At 39.2% G+C, this 12,278-nt stretch overlaps 1 protein-coding gene across 1 annotated transcript in view; it reads right to left on the bottom strand.

Moving 5' to 3' along the window:
• The window catches only part of phc2a (polyhomeotic homolog 2a (Drosophila)), a 49,694-nt gene that overhangs the window by 37,242 nt on the left and 174 nt on the right, over positions 1 to 12,278 (bottom strand). The gene's annotated exons all lie outside the window — the stretch shown is intronic.

The following is a 12,278-nucleotide window of genomic DNA, read 5'->3' as shown; positions in this document are numbered from 1 at the left end:
TTATGTGCATTTGCACATGTGTATCTGCAATTGGTGCAACTTAAAGTAGCTGAATGCAGGTATTATATGAGTTTCCATTAGCATTCTTATTTATTTATTTATTTATTTATTTAATTCAAGTATATTTCAACTTTATTATGTATGCCCTGTTGTAGCACATTTTACAGCATGCTGGAACACACAGAATGTGGTCGTTCATAAGGCTGCCCCTGGAGTGTGATGTGACAGAACAGGAGAGACAAGAGAGTGTCTCTTAAAGTACTGGTTGCTCTGACATGCTGCATTAGGTTAATGATGTCTTGAACCCACTAGATCTCAGCTACTGCAGATTCTTCTCAGTGGCTGACTGGTTGGCTGGCTTGTTGAATCTACCACAGGTTACGAACACATGCCATTCAACTCAGGTCAGAGAGCAGGTCTCGCTGTTCAGAGAGAGCTGAATGGCAGGCAGAATACGATAGCCAAAGGCCTTGCCACATCCCGCTCACTTCCCAACATGCCTGCTTAGTGCCCGTCAGAGACGACCTGTCGTAAATCAGCCAAGAGAAGAGCAGGGGGGAATGAAATAGAGAGAAAGAGGGATAGAAACAGTGAGAAAGAGAGAAAAAGAGAGAGAGAGGAGGTGTTGGTCACATGTTAGCCTCTTGTATCAGAGCCAGCAGGGGATCTGTCAGAAACTGGCAGTGCAATTACTCATCCCAGCCACTCTCAAATAGTCCCCGGGGACTCACGTTGGAGTAAAGGACGTCCTCCTGTGGGATTCCCTCTTGGAAAGGTTTCCGCAAAATGGTTCATAGAACACATGACATGACATGTTTTACTGTACAATGGCAGCAAACACTGGAGTTTCTGCATATACCAGTGATCAAAAGTTTGCAGACAGGTGTACACATTAAATCTAATAGGCTCATCCTGTGCAACTTCACAGGTGTCAGGTACACTCTAAATGGGTTATTGTCAAAAATAGTGAAAGGTTTTGGTGATGTATATAATTTTTTTTAATCGTTAGAGATGGACAAAGAACCATCTACAGAATGAGTTTCACCATGAACAGGAACCATTTAACCAAACAAAGAACTATTTAAGAATTCAGATGGTTATTTGAGTTGTTCCATTTACACTATGTACCCACTGTCTTCACCAGAAGAGCTGCCTTTCTAGGGGTGTAGTTAATAGGACACTAGAGAGCTGAGAATAAAAAGTTTACATTTAAAATTTAAATGTGAAATAAGTAAATTAGCAAATTAATTTCCATAATTCATAACATGTAAATTGTGAAGAGCTAATCCCATCCTTGTATTCACTTCTTGTTAAAAGACAAATAACTTTCAATTAACCCCTCAGACCCTGTATGTAAGCCCATATTATGCCGCTCTCATAACTACATTACTGTCACAATTAACGGCAGTTTCATAGGTCCCAAAATAAAACCTTATGGGACTCCACAAGATAGACTAAACCATGATTACCAAATCATTCACAATATAATTTAATAGAATAGAAAACATTATTGTTCATCTTTGGAAATTTGTCATTTGGCTTCACCTAGTTACACACTATAAAAGTAAATAAGTCAATAAATCAAGAGATATATAAGAAATAAATAGCAGAATGTGTATGCATACAACGACAAACATGACCACACAGAAACAACCTAAACGGTTGCAGCTGTAACAACTGCACATTACCTCCTATTTCTGATTCAGATTCTGATTACACCACCTTCAAAGCTACCAGGTCTCAGAGTAATTACAGTATAACTCAAATTAGCCACATTTTCATCAAATCGATGTTTGACTTAAAAGTTCACTAGAAACTTACATTTATTAATTATTAATTTATTCCATAAGGAAAAAAACAATTCTGGTACCCTATAATGCTTTCCAGAAGGGAGTAGATCAAACAAACACATAGTATATTCTTTATATATAGAGTATATATGTTTTTGTGGTTTACGTATGATTTTCTCAGCCATATTCACAATCCTCAACAACTTGGTCTTACGTTTAGCCCCAAGGATACTGTATATTATCAGAGACACTCTCAACCAAACTCCTATAGACCAGCACTAAAGTATCTCTGCTCACAGAGAAACTATAGACTAAGAATAATAACTGCATAATAAACGTAGGGTTCAAGGGCCGAAAACATCTTTTCAGGAGAAAACAACTAGTTTATCATTTAGTGTTATCATTTTGGAAAAGTGAGTTTTTTTAGAGTGACAGCATGGTTGCTATGAGATCAACGACAACCAAAAACCCGCAAACACGCAAATTTCAATGCCACCATAGAGCAAACCGTCAGGCTTAATATCATTAAATCATTCCCTGGTCTCTGCTCTGCGGTTACAGCTTATGGCTGCCAGAGTAAAAGATTTGTCCTGTCTCACTCTTTTGCTCTCCATCATCCTTCATGTAAGAGCATTCCGCGCTTTGTAGCACCCCGGTCGAGGGAGATTTATGGCCCTAATTTCCTTAAGATCCACCATAAAACTGCCGGCTTTGTCTGCAGGGGGACCGTAAGCTTGAACTGAGGGGGTGAAATATGGCCCCTGCTGTCACAGTACCACTGACTGAGGAGGCCAGCAGAGAAGAGTCAGTGATAGCGTCGTGGACACACCTCTGTTCAATGGCTAGAATATGTCATGAGAGTGTATGGATAATGTTTGTGCATGACCGGAGACATGAGCGCCGTCTCTTCTGAACATCGAGAAAGCTCCATCATAAACACATCGAGCTCAACAAGCAGAAGGAAATGAGATAGATAGATGAGATAGAGAAGCGGCTCTTGCAAAAAATATCCAATGCATCACACAATTTCAAGGTGACCCTATAGCAATAAAACAGGCATGAAAACAGATGGTATCAAGCACAATGTGAAGGAAATAAATATGTAGCCATCTGTGCATGCATGCATTTTAAAAAGAAAAGGAGATCAAACGGTAGAGCTGTTTTACTCTAGCCAGTCTCGTCGGCTGTGTAAACTGTGTGTGGGTTAAATTTCACATTGACTTGGAAAAGTGTGCCTTTACAGGAATTGTTTACCAGATTCTCATTAACATACAAATTAGGTGCTCAGAGAGCCGCATCATTTCGGGCCTAGGCTTTTTAAAATGTAAACTGAGAATCAGAACAGCAATAGCTGAACGATTCACGCTGTTTTATGCCGCTAAACAGCCAAGATTTTCATGAAAATCATCTCTGAACTGCATGCGTGGAGCTGAAGCATGAAATAAGCTGCATATTCCAGGATCAAGTACCTCACAGTAATATTATGGCCTTACTGAACACCACTCTTACCCATCCCCTCGGCTAAGGGTGGACCATATGACAACATGCCTTAATGATAGGTACCAAGGAATGTTCTTTAGAGTGAAAACAAAGAAGAGCCACATTTCAGCAGACTTCTTTAAAGAACACGTTTGTTGGGGATGGGATGGGCACGTTTGAATGGGATGTGAAAGTGAGAAACCTTCTTTAAGTTCCAAAGAACCTTCACAAAAAGTCTAAATTATAGATCAATTATAGCCTGAAATCCACCTGTACAGTCTTAGCATAAAAGTGTTTTTATTAAAAAAAACTTTCTTAAATTGTTTTTTTTCTCTACAGAACTAGATGTAAGGTTTTACTGGTCAATAAAGAACCATTTATGCATTAAAATACTTTATTAAGTTATCTTGTTGTATATAGAGCCATTGCCTTGAGCAATTAATTGCCTTGAGGAAGAATTTCCATTATTTCCATTTTAAACAGACTCTGTACGTTCGTTTCTGTAATTTTTCACTTTCTGGCAAAAGATGAATTTGGCAGTTATATGGAAATAAAATATTTTGAAATTGACTTCCATTAGAAGTTAGACATATTTAACACTTTAAATGACATATATATATAAAAACTAAGAAAGATAGATATAAAGATATTTACCCATGTTTCTTTTTGATAGTAAACAAAACAATAATATTGGTGTATGGTCATCAATACCTCTGGTTCCTATCACCACCAATTTCACTGAATTACTGCATTGCATTTTTACTGGTTCCCAATTCCCACTACCATATCCTCACTTAATCATTATCAAAATATTTTAGCAATGTTTAAGAGCATTTCATCAAGAACATATGCTTTGCCTCAGGGGAGGACAGCTCATGAGAACAAGTTGCTCTAGAAAGAGCAGTGGTCTGTCTAGTCTATGTGGCAGCAATCATTCACTGCAGACCTGCAGCCTTTCACATTTCACACTACAGATGTTCTACAGATACTGTCTGCATATCAGAGCCTCACCACCAGCAATCTGTCTGTACTGAAACACAGCAAAATCTAAAATATAAACAATAACTATTATACTATAATAATTCCAGTGGTCCACTACAATCTTAAAATGCGAAGATGTCAGAGAGGGTTTCTTTAGAGCCATTCCCTAGAAGAACCACTTTAGTTCCTCAATGAACCATTCAAAATCTTAAAGGACCTCAATTAAAACTACTCAGTAACCAAAAGTGGTTCTTCTGTGGCATTTCGCCAAGGAAAACTTTTTGGCACCTTTTTTCAAGAGTGTGGATGGCACCTCACACACTGCCGCTCAGCGAACAACTGGCCTTCCACCAAAAGCTGGCCCACAGATGAGAGCTGAAGGTAGCCTGAGCCACCTTGCCACACGTGGCTCTCTGAAAAAAACTCACTCAGAGGAGTCATAAAGCTGCAGCTCTGCCAGAGAGAAATAAGAGCACACGCGTCCAGATGACACTGCTCACAAAGGGTCTCAAAGCCGGGCCAGGTGGAAAGAGCTAATCAAAAGTGAGTGTTTTTTTTAAAGAAAGTTGTGGGGAAAAATGAATCTCTGTATCATGACTTGACTCAAATGTTAGATTACTAAATAATTATTATGATCTGATAATATTATCTGACAGATAAAAAAATTGTACTGCAGTTTATGAGACTGCTAGATTATTAGGTTGATAAATAATTGGACTGCTAGATTATTCGAATGATAAATAACTGGACATCTAAATTATGAAATCAGCAGATTCTGAGATTTCTAGATTATTAGACTAATAAATAATTTAATTGCTAGATTATTAAACTGATGTATTATTAGACTGCTACAATATATGTTTTTAAATCATTTTACTCCTAGATTATTAGACAGATAGATTATTAGATGGGTGAATGATAAAATTAGACCTGTACCTTAGGCCTTGAACCAAATTATTCTAGATACAGGATCCAGACCCACTGCAACCCTGCAAGTGGATAAAGATGACTAGGAGGATGGAATAATTGTAGATTAGTATGCTGTGTGTTTATTTTATTTTCATTTTAGTCTTCCAATTCCACTACTGTGTAAACTGTGCATTCTGTTTATTTCCAATATAATTCTGAATCATACTATAACAATCCGAATTATATCAAAGTTAGCTACAATTACATATACATCTCATGATGTATTCTATTTGCTAAAGTATTGTAATCCAATCAGATTGTTCTAAATTGTTATATTTACACCTGTAGAAATAAGTCACTAGGTCTAGATTCTTCTTCACCCTCATTTTAAATGGTAATCTACTGATCATCGGTCTGAACTAGCTAAGAATCAGAAGAGTACTACTTGAAATGAGTGTCAAGAAGAATCTTCCCACTCCAGCAGGAGTGGAAGGCTTTTGGCGGATGCTTTCCTGCCAGACAAATGGTGGACTCCTCTGCAGTTTGCCAGACGGAGACAGTTGCGTACACAGCCGAACACCTGAGCAAACTCGCCCCTTGTGACAAACAGCCACCTGTCTCAGGCCGCTCAAGCCTGGTGCTGACAGGCACTGCTGAACAAGCGAAGGAGGAAGGAGCTGACAGATTTTGTGTGTAATCACGATCATCAATCAAAGCAAACAGCAGCGAAACACTTTGCTAGGAGGCTCTCCAGAGCAATATGGAGTTGAGTCTTGAGCATAAGATACAAGCACGCTCCTAAAATGAATAGTTATGGAACCTTTGTATAAACTTACAAAATAGAAAAGTGGTTCTTTAAAGGATCACTAAGTGAAAGGCTCCTAAAATCTTCACTGTGAACTTAAATCAATAAGCGAGGCTCATTATTCTAATTTGACCTTAAATACTCTCACCGAGCACTTTATTAGGAACACTATACTATTAAAGGTAGGGCCGTACTTCCCTCTCAAAACCCACAATAAAGCGCTCCTCTAAAAGCTGGTCCATGTTGAAATGATTTAGTCACACAATTCATGCAGATTTTTCAGGAGAACTTTCACACTGCAAATCTCCCATTCTACCACATCCCAAACGTTGTATTAGATTTAAATCTAGTGTCAGTTAAGTCATGTTCATGAAACCAGTTTGAGACTACCTCTGCTTTGAGTTATGGCCCATTAAGAATGCATTCCCCCACCGTTGCACCAGCTCTACCAGCCTGGACTGTTAAGACAAGTTGGGTCAATGGATTCACGCTGTTGACACCAAATTCTGACTGTACCGTCTGTGTTCCTTAACAGAAATCCAGATTAATTAGTCTTTAACTTTGTAGTTTTTGCAGCTTCAGCTTTCTGTTCTTGGCTGACAAAGGTAGAACCCGACATGGTCGTTTGCTGTCAAGACCATCCACCTCAAGGTTGGAGGTGTCGTGCTTTGTGATACGCTTTTCTGCTCACCATAACTGTATAAAGTGGTTGCCCTACGTCTACTGTAGCCTTTCTTTTCCCCATTCTAAAGGGCTGATGCCAGCATTACCTGAAGCCACTAAGGCGTATCAGTATGATTTTATGCAATGCACTTCTTGTGCATACAGGATAGGCAGATTTGTCAACTGCATGAATAAGCATAAAGAATTGCTCTGTCACTCTACTGAATTATATACATAAAAGGGGTTCTTTAAGGGTTCTATATAGAACCATCACAATTTATAAAACAATTAATAGTCAGTTGCCTGGTAAAAACAGCTAAATCAGATAAAAGGGTAGGTAGTTCTTTATAGATTTCCTAAAAACGGTTTGAGCGTAGATGAAAGGTGGATCAACAGATTCACTGCAGTTAAAAGCCTCGTGTTCATTCATGTCTATTTTTAAAGATATTCTGTTTTTCCAAACATCTGTTTCAAATGCGGTTCTTTGCATTTTCTCCAACGTGAACGTGAGCGCCAGTGCATGGAGTGGTTTAGCAGCTGACTGCACAACAAAGAAAGAGAACAACTTCTTCATGGTAGCTGGTTTTCGTGACGCATGTTGCCCTCATGATGCTGACGGACCATTTCCTTTCGTTTTTGTTTAAAGACTCCAGGCAATCTGACTACTGTACACCTTCATTTTCTCAAAGAACTGTAGAGCCTCTCAATGACAGACAAGTAAAACACCATGCGTTTACACTCCTGAAAGGGCATTCTCTGCCACAGAAGGACTTTTTTTTGGTTTCTCAATATATCTCTATATCTCGATTTCAGCCTCATATTAATCCCTGTCAATATCAAATTTCCAGAGTTACAACTTAAATAAAATGTATTTTTTGGATTACTTATGTTAAATGCATCATATAATTAAATAAAGATCAGTTAAAAACAGCTATTATTTGTCAAGCACATAATATGCTTGGCATATAAACAAATAAAAAAGGTATTTTTCAGTGACAAAGAAACTCTTACTCAAACATAAAAGCAAGACTGATGCTGGGCAGTCTACTTTGCATTTTGGAATAGCAAAATCAGCACTTACACTTTCACCCTCTTGTTCAAGAAACTGAATTTTTAGGTTTTGTGGCTCAATTTGGAGATGCAGAAACACATGTGACAAACTAAATGCTTCTAATATTAGTTAAAAAGGACCAACCTGTCTCATCAGCTTGGTAGTTGTGATGCCTACCTAAGATTGGATAGAGGGCTAATAAAATAACTTGCATTTGGTGTGCAAGAGTAATGTAATTATGCCATTAATCACCCTATTTCATAATGTAACTGTAATCTGATTGCTACTGATCTCAACTTTTTTTTTTTTTTTTTACCATTTTCAAGATTTGTTGCATGTACAGGAGAACCAGAGCCTAGACACTTGCTTTTACAGAATTCAACGTAGCAAAAAAAGCTGCAAGACACAAGTAGGAATATGGGTCAGTCATCAGAGATCAAATCATTAACGTCTGAACTTCTGCTTCCACTGAAAGAGATGCAAGATTTATGCCAGCCAGCTGTATGGCTGCCAGGTCTGGAACGACAGCAAGAGCAAGCAAAAGAGCTTAGAGCTGTCTTCACTCACATCATAATATCTTCCACAGGTACTTATGCCTCTCAGCAGCTCTTTCTCAAACCTTCTACCACTGTTCTCGATGGGTTACAGTACAGCATGTCCATCACTGTAATGTGACAACACCTGATTTAGCTCATCAATTCGCTGACTGACTGAGCGAGTAATTATTGGGTGCAACAAGTACATGAGCTCTTGAATGGCTCAAACACACAGAACAGCTCTGAGAACATTCCTAAAGGGTCAAATGTGAGGCTGCTGGTAAAGACAAGAAGGCCCGGAGAGGGCTCGGCAAATATGCTTCTTACTGACAAATGACGCACATTAGACCATCATCCCGAAAAAGGCAGATACAGTAAACCTGGATGTCTGGGCCATGTCAGAGGGGGCACCATTACCCCTGACCCATGAGAATGTTAGGACAAGTGTAGGAGCTGGAGGAGTTTATTTAGTCTAGCATCTGTCTTCGGCCCATGTCTTCACAGAGATCACTGTAAATGCTGCAGCCCAGGGGACCTCCACTCATCTGTTTCTCTTTCTCAGGGCTATCAGCACTTCAAAATAAATCACACCACAGGATCCAACCTATTCTTGTGTTCCTAGTCCCACTCTAGCATGAATGGACCGTGCTTCCTTATAAACTTCAACATCTTCAGTGTATGCAGTAGGCTAACATAAATAGGAACACTGTTTTCCATTACTGCCATGCTTTTGATTTTTTTCCATTAAAACACATTTTTTAAAAGTTGATACAGAAATTCTGTTTAAAGTACACGTAATTACATATGAACAAATGTATACCAGGATCCTAACAAAATAGCAAAATGACAATGATAGCTGTAGACGTCTAAAAGTTAACTTTTATTTAGTCTTCTGAAGGAAAATAAAATTGTTTTTATTAAAGCTAACCAACATAAGATCACTATCAAATCAACAGAAGATAGCAGCAGCCTTTTACACTGTGTAAGCATTTTATAACGAAACTAAAAAAAAGCCAAAACATTTGGAAATAATATAAAAAACCGACTCAAGTAGTCTTCAGGTGACAAAGACATCCATTACTACTCTCACAAAAGCCAAAGTGTCACTGGGCAGGCTACTTTCTATTTTGGAAAAGCAAAAGCAGCACGGAGGCTTTCACCCTCTTATTCAGGAGTTTATTCTTTTTCAACAGACTTTATCTGCAATTACCCAATTTTCCTTTGGTAAACAAACCAGAGCTGGAAGACTACCATCATGTCTGCTTGGATGTTGTTCTGCCAACCAAAGAAGTGCTTGGTAGGCTGAGTCCATGTTGCTTGCTGTTTACACCTGGTCTCATTTGAAGCAAATACAAATCTGGCCATTATAGCGTAGTGAAAACACATCTGTCTCTCCAAGATGCACTGGACAACCAAAACCCCTCCCAGTACAACTGAAACACCAGTAATACCCGATGTGCGATGAGAGGAATTGCATATTCCAGCCAACGCAGCAGTAGGATTTTAGTCTGTCTAACTGGAGATGCATTTGACTACTAAGTGGCTAAAATCTTATCAGGATACAATCTAGATACCATGAAGCAACCAGGTGTAAGTTGGGTCTAAACAAGGAATTAACTGCAAAATTAATTAATTAATTAAATTTTAAAATTAATTAATCTGATTAACCAGCACAAATTACACTCTCTTTGCAATGTAGCTGTTCACTGCTGAACTGACAATATCCAAAACATGCTCATGCACAGTACACTATGACATAATGCATCACGATAGAATACTTTCACATCCCTCATCCCCATATTCTAGTTACGTTTTCTTTAACATTTCCATTTTGAATATAAAATGTTTTGCTATGATAGCGATATAATAGCTGAGAGATTACAAACTCTGCTGGTACAATGATTCTCTACAGTGTTTTCAGTGAGCACCTCATTTCCTGGTGCTCTGCAAGGAGACCAGCCTAAAGCCTCAACAAAACCTTTGATGAATCCTCCAACCAGTGCACAGAATTGACTTATTTAGGCCCCTAGAGAGACAAGCTTAAAGCTACTCTCTCCAGCTGAATCACACAGTTGATCTCCAGAGCTCTGGGGGCCAAAACGCCAACCAGCTTTACTTCTCATGTTCAGTCAAACACTCTCGGCCATGCTGGACAGTGTCATGTGTGTCACAGCAAGGGCAGAGCTGTTTTGCTGGATTTGGAGTCGCCCATAAATGACATCAATGTTTCTAAGTGAAATACCCAAATCATAAGGGCCTATCAAATTCAAAATATAACTCAGGCCACAAGTGCAAGGCAAGCAAGCCTGTGGCCTAGGCTTTTGTTTACAGAGCGATGGGGTCAGACCAAAGTGTGTGGAGTGAGTGCAGATGGCTGTGTTATTTGAGAGGCTGTGTGGTTAAACACATCAAATCAGCATCCCATCTCTGCCTGCCTTGCTGGACAACTAGCGTAACAATCGCCTGGATCTGGACGCATTTTTTTTTCACTGCTGTTGGCCAGTTCACAGCCAAAGTCCATTAACTGATGGCAACAAAAACAAAAACACTTTATTGTAACACTTTACAATAACAAAGCCTAATACTGAGTAGGTAGCCCTTGTGCCGCCATGACAGATCGGAGCTATCAATGTATGGACTTCACAAGTATCTGGCACCAATACGTTAGCAGTTGATCCTTTAAGTCCTGTAAGTTGTGAGGTGGGGCCTCCATGAAAATCAGTGATCCTTAGGTGCCCATGACCCTGTTGCCAGTTCACCGGTCGTCCTTTTTTGGACCACTTTTGGTGGATACTGATAGCTGTATACCCGGAACACCCCACGAGCCCTGCCTGATGTTTCAGGCATATACTGGCCCAGTAGCTTAGCCATGGCAATTTGGCACAGATTACTATGCTTGCCCCTCTTCCTGCTTTTATCAAATCACCTTAAACAATGGACTGTTCACTTGCTGCCTAATATATCCACCTCTTGACAAATGCCACTGCAGATGAAGATAATAATAAATGTTTTTCTCTTCAAACGTCAATGGTGCTAATGTTATGGCTTATCAGCGTATAAGTGTACATCACCTGGCATCACCAATATAAACATACCATATTCTACATATATAGTGAGGCTTATTGTGATAGTAGCTGTTACTGCATATTTAACACAGTTCTGGGAAGGAGAATTCATTCAATTTACAGCTTTTTCACAGGTTAACAGTTAAGGACAGAGTGAAGTGTGACGATGTTCAGGTTCTAACACCACAACATTATTGGCACTGCACACTTAATGTCATTTGATCCATTCTGTCATCACACCCCTAATCAGGGAAATTCATATCACCATAACATAAATATAATCAGTGCTGTCTATTAAACAGACTTTGTCACTGCAATTTAATCCAGGCCTAGGTTTAGTCCATGTTTCAGTATTATGGTGGTATGGCCTGTGCTCAGACCAATGGTTTGTATGTCAGCGACATAACCAGTAACTAATTAGATGCCAGTTCATTATTTATTAATTTATACAGTTATTTTATTTTTTACCAAATGTTGAGTTTTACCATATCGTCCTTATTAAAAAGTTTGCTTTCCGTATTGAAATTTTCTTATTTTTTATGTGACACTGCTGCTGAAATACTGTTCCAGTACAGAAGTATTGTGCCCACCCCTAAAGCAGCCCTAAGAGTGGGTCAGAAACTTCTACAGTTGAGGTTGTGCAAACGCTCACACTGTCTGCTGGTCTGCTCTGCAAGCCTCTGCTTTTGTCCCTGTTCGTTTCTCAGGTGTATTGATTCAAATCCCAGGGAGAGCCTCACAGACATGAATGCTGTTATGCTAGATAGACCTCAGTCCACTGACTGACCAGTCGTGCACTGCAGAGCAGGATTTTCCAGCTCAGCCCATGAAAACTATGTGCTGGAATCCAACTGAATAGACACTTGTGTTGTATAAGACACATGCAGAGAAGGACATGTGCTTCTTTTCTCTTATGCTCACACACATTCATACTGCATGTGCAAACACACACACACACACACACACACACACACACACACACAGATATATACTCCCACA

Source organism: Salminus brasiliensis, chromosome 14 (assembly GCF_030463535.1).
Source record: "Salminus brasiliensis chromosome 14, fSalBra1.hap2, whole genome shotgun sequence".
Classification (NCBI taxonomy): Eukaryota; Metazoa; Chordata; class Actinopteri; order Characiformes; family Bryconidae; genus Salminus; species Salminus brasiliensis.
Note: the sequence above shows the minus strand (reverse complement) of the source record. Positions and strands in the feature narration are given on the sequence as shown.